The sequence below is a fragment of the Oncorhynchus masou genome, chromosome 22 (assembly GCF_036934945.1).
Source record: "Oncorhynchus masou masou isolate Uvic2021 chromosome 22, UVic_Omas_1.1, whole genome shotgun sequence".
In the NCBI taxonomy this organism is placed as follows: domain Eukaryota; kingdom Metazoa; phylum Chordata; class Actinopteri; order Salmoniformes; family Salmonidae; genus Oncorhynchus; species Oncorhynchus masou.
Genome location: NC_088233.1, coordinates 23,965,968 through 23,974,933, shown reverse-complemented (window position 1 = coordinate 23,974,933; position 8,966 = coordinate 23,965,968).

The following is an 8,966-nucleotide window of genomic DNA, read 5'->3' as shown; positions in this document are numbered from 1 at the left end:
CCCCAGTTTAGATATTAAACATACTTCTTCTTATTGGTGGGGCTAGCAGCAGCCCCAGTTTAGATATTAAACATACTTCTTCTTATTGGTGGGGCTAGCAGCAGCCCCAGTTTAGATATTAAACATACTTCTTCTTATTGGTGGGGCTAGCAGCAGCCCCAGTTTAGATATTAAACATATTTATTCTTATTGGTGGGGATATTAAACATACTTCTTCTTATTGGTGGGGCTAGCAGCAGCCCCAGTTTAGATATTAAACATATTTCTTCTTATTGGTGGGGATATTAAACATACTTCTTCTTATTGGTGGGGCTAGCAGCAGCCCCAGTTTAGATATTAAACATACTTCTTCTTATTGGTGGGGCTAGCAGCAGCCCCAGTTTAGATATTAAACATATTTCTTCTTATTGGTGGGGCTAGCAGCAGCCCCAGTTTAGATATTAAACATACTTCTTCTTATTGGTGGGGCTAGCAGCAGCCCCAGTTTAGATATTAAACATACTTCTTCTTATTGGTGGGGCTAGCAGCAGCCCCAGTTTAGATATTAAACATACTTCTTCTTATTGGTGGGGCTAGCAGCAGCCCCAGTTTAGATATTAAACATACTTCTTCTTATTGGTGGGGCTAGCAGCAGCCCCAGTTTAGATATTAAACATATTTCTTCTTATTGGTGGGGCTAGCAGCAGCCCCAGTTTAGATATTAAACATATTTCTTCTTATTGGTGGGGCTAGCAGCAGCCCCAGTTTAGATATTAAACATACTTCTTCTTATTGGTGGGGCTAGCAGCAGCCCCAGTTTAGATATTAAACATACTTCTTCTTATTGGTGGGGCTAGCAGCAGCCCCAGTTTAGATATTAAACATACTTCTTCTTATTGGTGGGGCTAGCAGCAGCCCCAGTTTAGATATTAAACATAATTCTTCTTATTGGTGGGGCTAGCAGCAGCCCCAGTTTAGATATTAAACATACTTCTTATTGGTGGGGCTAGCAGCAGCCCCAGTTTAGATATTAAACATATTTCTTCTTATTGGTGGGGATATTAAACATACTTCTTCTTATTGGTGGGGCTAGCAGCAGCCCCAGTTTAGATATTAAACATATTTCTTCTTATTGGTGGGGATATTAAACATACTTCTTCTTATTGGTGGGGCTAGCAGCAGCCCCAGTTTAGATATTAAACATATTTCTTCTTATTGGTGGGGATATTAAACATACTTCTTCTTATTGGTGGGGCTAGCAGCAGCCCCAGTTTAGATATTAAACATACTTCTTCTTATTGGTGGGGCTAGCAGCAGCCCCAGTTTAGATATTAAAAATACTTCTTCTTATTGGTGGGGCTAGCAGCAGCCCCAGTTTAGATATTAAACATACTTCTTCTTATTGGTGGGGCTAGCAGCAGCCCCAGTTTAGATATTAAACATACTTCTTCTTATTGGTGGGGCTAGCAGCAGCCCCAGTTTAGATATTAAACATACTTCTTCTTATTGGTGGGGCTAGCAGCAGCGCCAGTTTAGATATTAAACATACTTCTTCTTATTGGTGGGGCTAGCAGCAGCGCCAGTTTAGATATTAAACATATTTCTTCTTATTGGTGGGGCTAGCAGCAGCCCCAGTTTAGATATTAAACATACTTCTTCTTATTTGTGGGGCTAGCAGCAGCCCCAGTTTAGATATTAAACATACTTCTTCTTATTGGTGGGGCTAGCAGCAGCCCCAGTTTAGATATTAAACATACTTCTTCTTATTGGTGGGGCTAGCAGCAGCCCCAGTTTAGATATTAAACATATTTCTTCTTATTGGTGGGGCTAGCAGCAGCCCCAGTTTAGATATTAAACATACTTCTTCTTATTGGTGGGGCTAGCAGCAGCCCCAGTTTAGATATTAAACATACTTCTTCTTATTGGTGGGGCTAGCAGCAGCCCCAGTTTAGATATTAAACATACTTCTTCTTATTGGTGGGGCTAGCAGCAGCCCCAGTTTAGGTATTAAACATACTTCTTCTTATTGGTGAGGCTAGCAGCAGCACCAGTTTAGATATTAAACATACTTCTTCTTATTGGTGGGGCTAGCAGCAGCGCCAGTTTAGATATTAAACATACTTCTTCTTATTGGTGGGGCTAGCAGCAGCCCCAGTTTAGATATTAAACATACTTCTTCTTATTGGTGGGGCTAGCAGCAGCCCCAGTTTAGATATTAAACATACTTCTTCTTATTGGTGGGGCTAGCAGCAGCCCCAGTTTAGATATTAAACATACTTCTTCTTATTGGTGGGGCTAGCAGCAGCCCCAGTTTAGATATTAAACATATTTATTCTTATTGGTGGGGATATTAAACATACTTCTTCTTATTGGTGGGGCTAGCAGCAGCCCCAGTTTAGATATTAAACATATTTCTTCTTATTGGTGGGGATATTAAACATACTTCTTCTTATTGGTGGGGCTAGCAGCAGCCCCAGTTTAGATATTAAACATACTTCTTCTTATTGGTGGGGCTAGCAGCAGCCCCAGTTTAGATATTAAACATATTTCTTCTTATTGGTGGGGCTAGCAGCAGCCCCAGTTTAGATATTAAACATACTTCTTCTTATTGGTGGGGCTAGCAGCAGCCCCAGTTTAGATATTAAACATACTTCTTCTTATTGGTGGGGCTAGCAGCAGCCCCAGTTTAGATATTAAACATACTTCTTCTTATTGGTGGGGCTAGCAGCAGCCCCAGTTTAGATATTAAACATACTTCTTCTTATTGGTGGGGCTAGCAGCAGCCCCAGTTTAGATATTAAACATATTTCTTCTTATTGGTGGGGCTAGCAGCAGCCCCAGTTTAGATATTAAACATATTTCTTCTTATTGGTGGGGCTAGCAGCAGCCCCAGTTTAGATATTAAACATACTTCTTCTTATTGGTGGGGCTAGCAGCAGCCCCAGTTTAGATATTAAACATACTTCTTCTTATTGGTGGGGCTAGCAGCAGCCCCAGTTTAGATATTAAACATACTTCTTCTTATTGGTGGGGCTAGCAGCAGCCCCAGTTTAGATATTAAACATACTTCTTCTTATTGGTGGGGCTAGCAGCAGCCCCAGTTTAGATATTAAACATACTTCTTATTGGTGGGGCTAGCAGCAGCCCCAGTTTAGATATTAAACATATTTCTTCTTATTGGTGGGGATATTAAACATACTTCTTCTTATTGGTGGGGATATTAAACATACTTCTTCTTATTGGTGGGGCTAGCAGCAGCCCCAGTTTAGATATTAAACATATTTCTTCTTATTGGTGGGGATATTAAACATACTTCTTCTTATTGGTGGGGCTAGCAGCAGCCCCAGTTTAGATATTAAACATACTTCTTCTTATTGGTGGGGCTAGCAGCAGCCCCAGTTTAGATATTAAAAATACTTCTTCTTATTGGTGGGGCTAGCAGCAGCCCCAGTTTAGATATTAAACATACTTCTTCTTATTGGTGGGGCTAGCAGCAGCCCCAGTTTAGATATTAAACATACTTCTTCTTATTGGTGGGGCTAGCAGCAGCCCCAGTTTAGATATTAAACATACTTCTTCTTATTGGTGGGGCTAGCAGCAGCGCCAGTTTAGATATTAAACATACTTCTTCTTATTGGTGGGGCTAGCAGCAGCGCCAGTTTAGATATTAAACATATTTCTTCTTATTGGTGGGGCTAGCAGCAGCCCCAGTTTAGATATTAAACATACTTCTTCTTATTTGTGGGGCTAGCAGCAGCCCCAGTTTAGATATTAAACATACTTCTTCTTATTGGTGGGGCTAGCAGCAGCCCCAGTTTAGATATTAAACATACTTCTTCTTATTGGTGGGGCTAGCAGCAGCCCCAGTTTAGATATTAAACATATTTCTTCTTATTGGTGGGGCTAGCAGCAGCCCCAGTTTAGATATTAAACATACTTCTTCTTATTGGTGGGGCTAGCAGCAGCCCCAGTTTAGATATTAAACATACTTCTTCTTATTGGTGGGGCTAGCAGCAGCCCCAGTTTAGATATTAAACATACTTCTTCTTATTGGTGGGGCTAGCAGCAGCCCCAGTTTAGGTATTAAACATACTTCTTCTTATTGGTGAGGCTAGCAGCAGCACCAGTTTAGATATTAAACATACTTCTTCTTATTGGTGGGGCTAGCAGCAGCGCCAGTTTAGATATTAAACATACTTCTTCTTATTGGTGGGGCTAGCAGCAGCCCCAGTTTAGATATTAAACATACTTCTTCTTATTGGTTGGGCTAGCAGCAGCCCCAGTTTAGATATTAAACATACTTCTTCTTATTGGTGGGGCTAGCAGCAGCGCCAGTTTAGATATTAAACATACTTCTTCTTATTGGTGGGGCTAGCAGCAGCGCCAGTTTAGATATTAAACATACTTCTTCTTATAATTATTATTCCGCCGCCTACTCCTCCTATGCCGTTCCAACTTCAGAACGTGCGGAATGGCCTGGATTGATTTGCATGTATACTACTTTTTGATATCTCCTATACTTTTTACGTTATACATTTGTTTGTTGTCTTTTTTGTCCCCCCATCCGCTAACATGGGATTTCTCAATGTTTTTAATCCTCTCCATTGTAACATCATCACTTCCAATTGTCATTTTCTCATGAAACTTTAGACTCAAATCAGATAATTCCAGTCTGCAACCACCTAGACAAAATATTTCAAGCTTACCAGCTTCATCTATTTCTCTGCTACTCAAATGTACAATATTCACATCAAAAGTTACAGCAGTTTAAGTAACCGCATCATAATTTTCTGTAACATTTTGGCAAACAACGTCCATTTTGACCTCTACCAAAACAAGGTAAACAAAAAGTTAAAGGGTTTGGGATATTCGTTTACTTCTCTGCTATTCATAGCTGTGCGCAGAATCAAAATATTCAATACGGAACTTACGGTTCAGCTGTTTTTGTAACTGCATTACCACGTGTTGTTCAAACTTACCCAAACAGCTGCCGTTTTGACCACTAACACTATTACATACCACAACTACACATCTTCTGACAGCAGCCACACAACTGCTTACCATATCTAGTGACAACAACCACACAATTACATACTAGTAACCACACAACTGCTTACCATATCTAGTGACAACAACCACACAATTACATACACGCAACCACACAACTGCTTAACATATCTTGTGACAACAACCACACAATTATATACCACAACCACACAACTTCTGATCACACATTTAACTACTGACCATATCCAAACTACTACTGACCACAACTACTGAACCACATAACTACTGACCACAACATCTGACCTCAACCGTACAACTTCTGACCACATCTAGTATCCACAGCCACACAATTACATACCACAACTGCACAACCTCTGACAGCAACCACACAACTTCTGACCTCAACCACACAACTTCTGACCTCAATCGCACAACTTCTGAACACAACCACACAATTACATACCTCAACCCCATAACCTCTGACCGCAACCGCACAACTTCTGACCATATCTATTGACCCCAACCACACAACTTCTGACCACACAACTTCTGATCACACATTTAACTACTAACCATTTCCAAACAACATTTGACCACAACTACTTTACCACATAACTACTGACCACTACTACCACAACTTCTGACCAAATCTACTGACCTTTAATGGGAAATAAAAAATTACATTTTTACACTTCTTTCAGTACCACAAACGTTTAAAGAGCTTTTGCTAGCCCCACCAACTTTACTTGTAAAGTTACCATCTAGTTTTATACCCATATCTATATACAAAATACTCAATTAGTCTTTACTAGCAGAACTTATTTTACATTTGTTTGGCTCATAAACAATGTGTGCAGCTGTATTCGCGTTCTGTTTAGATCCAGGCTTCGCATGCATTGAAATTGTCACCACTCCAACTTGTCTCGAGCTACCTAGAAGATGGGCTTCTGTAGGCCTACAGTTTTATTATGAAGAAAGGAGAGGGGCACAAAATGTTAAGAACATACGTGTTAGTAAGTAGCCATGTGTCTGCATGACAATTATTTTAGTCAATTAACATAACCAAACCTCTCTGGCTAGCAAAGCTATAGCCAACACGGTGCTTGTTTTAGTACAGCCCTACATTTTTGTACTTTTTGGGAAGTTTATGCTTTCCAGAGTAATTTCTTCTCGCTGCATAATGTCCCTCACTCATGTGATGATGGAATGTGATGATGGAACCTTAAATAATGGTGTCCCGGTTAAACAATGAGGATGGATTTGAGTGAACATCAAGGACACTCAGTCTGTTCAAAATTATTTGATTCATCTCAGTAACTTCAAAGCACAGTCGGTCAAAAGAGTTAAATAAAGCTAACTGTGCTGCGCATGTCAACACTTGTGTAAGGGTGTGTGCTGGTGGCAGGGACGTCAGGCACAGGAGATCGAACTTAGTATAAACGGAGCAGTTAAATATGTGCTCAAAAACTCCAAAAACCAAAATATACAAAATAAAACAAGTGGGAACAAAACCTGTCGCACACCAGACATATATTGCACAATGCTTACAAACAAACAATCACCGACAAGGTCAATGAGGGGGAACAGAGTGTCAAATACACAACATGTAATGAATGGGATTGGAACCAGGTGTGATACAAGACAAGACAAACCAAAGGAAAATGAAAAGAGGATCAGCGATGGCTAGAAGGTCGGCGCCGACCGCCAAACACCGCCCGAACAAGGAGAGGGACCAACTTCAGCGGAAATCGTGACAGCTTGTCTCCATTGTGTGTTAACTCTGCGCCTTATCTGCGCATGTTTTCAAATCATGAACTGCATAAGTTTGCATTCAAATTGCTCTTAATTATTTTTGATTGAATTGAGTAGTTCATTTTTTGTAATTGCAAGTGAAAACTATTTTTTTTAAATTGTTTTTTTGTAAAGACATTCAGGAAATTAATTACACAATAATTATCCCACATAACATCTGCTCACTTGTTATGTCTAGTATACTTCAACATGTTCTGTATCGCTTTAGTTGAAGAGCAGCTACATAAAAACTTAATTCATAATCCACATAACACATTCATGAGCAGTAAAAAACACAAGCATTTATGAAATAGGCTACCTATAAACATCACACACTACCTATAAACAGCACACACTCACACACAGAGCTTAGAGCTGGAGCAGGGAGACTCAAATGTGTTTTATCCCTACATGGCCTACCCTGTTGCATTCGTCTCAGAAGTTGACAAAAGACATTGACAAAATAATTGTGGACCAAGTATCCAGTGAAAGTCTCATCCCTCAATGGAAATCACTCTAAGCCAAGGTACAGAGGATAATCCTTATCTATGGTAAGAAGAACAAATTTTGAACCACTTCGGGATTCTATATACATAGTCAGATATTAGGAAAAGCAATAGGGACGTTCCAACCAATTCGGTGCCGTTTGAGAAGTGTAAGTTGGTCCCAAAAAACTGTTTGATTTCACCTAAATGTATCTTTCTCTCATAAAGAGCACATGTTCAACATCACAAAACACTTGTTTAAAGATCTCAAGATTATTTACAAAGGAATACCATAGTAAGTGCCTACCCACTGTGCACACACTGGTTGAATAAACGTTGTTTCCACGTCATTTGAATGAAATGATATTGAACCAACGTGGAAAAGAAGTTGAATTGATGTCTGTGCCCATTGGGTATTAAGTGTCAAATAAATTAACATGGTTGACCTTAACAGGGTTGACGATTTCATTTTATCAGCCCTAAATCCCCTTCACCAAAAAATTGAATTGTTAAAACAATTCTAGCCTGTCTATCTATGGGTAACAGGGTTGATGTGTTATTCTAGCCTGTCTATCTATGGGTAACAGGGTTGATGTGTTATGCTCAACCCGTTCCGTTTTCCACCACAAAACACCAGACAATGGCCAAAAAGAATAAAACCAGTTTGTTCACCTGCTTTTAGACTATGATTTGACTATTAGATGTTCAATTTTCTGGAGAAAAAAAAAAAAATTGAAATAAGTAGTTTCACCATATTCAAATGAGAATTCAGTTCACTTAACAGGGTTGATCTTAAAATTATGGACAGACATAAATTAATCACTAATCACATGAAATAAACAATCATCTTCAGAAATTACTTTGTCAAAGCAACCAAATAACTAGGACTTTACAATGATTGTGAAATTTAGAGAAATGTTGAGATTAAGTGTGTTAAAATACTGGGGGTGAATACTACATTTACAGATTCTCCATCTGGTGTATACGAAAGGGCACTTATATAACATGCTTTTAAAATTAATTTGGTGTGCAATTTCTACTTAAAATATCGAAGGGATGCAAAAGACACCCATTTCATGGAACGACCCAATAGCTTAGATGCTAGTTATAAATGTGCCAGTCAAAGGTAAACTGGTGAATTTTCATTTCTCATCTGAGCAACTTGTTTCCTGCACGTTCCGTAAATGTTAACATGAGGTGTGGCATTGCAGTGGCTGCCCACAACAAAGGCAAACTGCAGCCCAGGTGCTGCTTTAAGTGGAAACATTCCACTTATTCCCCACATCATGACTAGACTTGTCTTGGTGGAGTTCTAAGGACCTAATGCATTTAGAACAGGGTTAGTCAGGCACAACATTTGTTTAAAACTTGGTTTTGACCCAAGTTAATGGTTTGATTTGATTTTGATATTTATTTTGATCAACATTAGCTGTTCTGTTACAATCACTTCTGCTCTTCCTGGTGTCCACAAACTGTGTGCTATTCAAGTGTTTTCATTGTCCTTCACTTCATTGTCCTTCACTTGTGTTTCACTCCATTAATGACAAACTGTCAATCATTTGCTTGTTTCATTTGGTTGTGACACTTTGTTGTCTTACCTATTGAGAGAGACCATGTATTTTGGTTGCCAAGATTAACAATCATATTGTTTGACAAAAATGTACAAAGTTATATGACCATCTATTCTGAAATATTTTGTTTGGT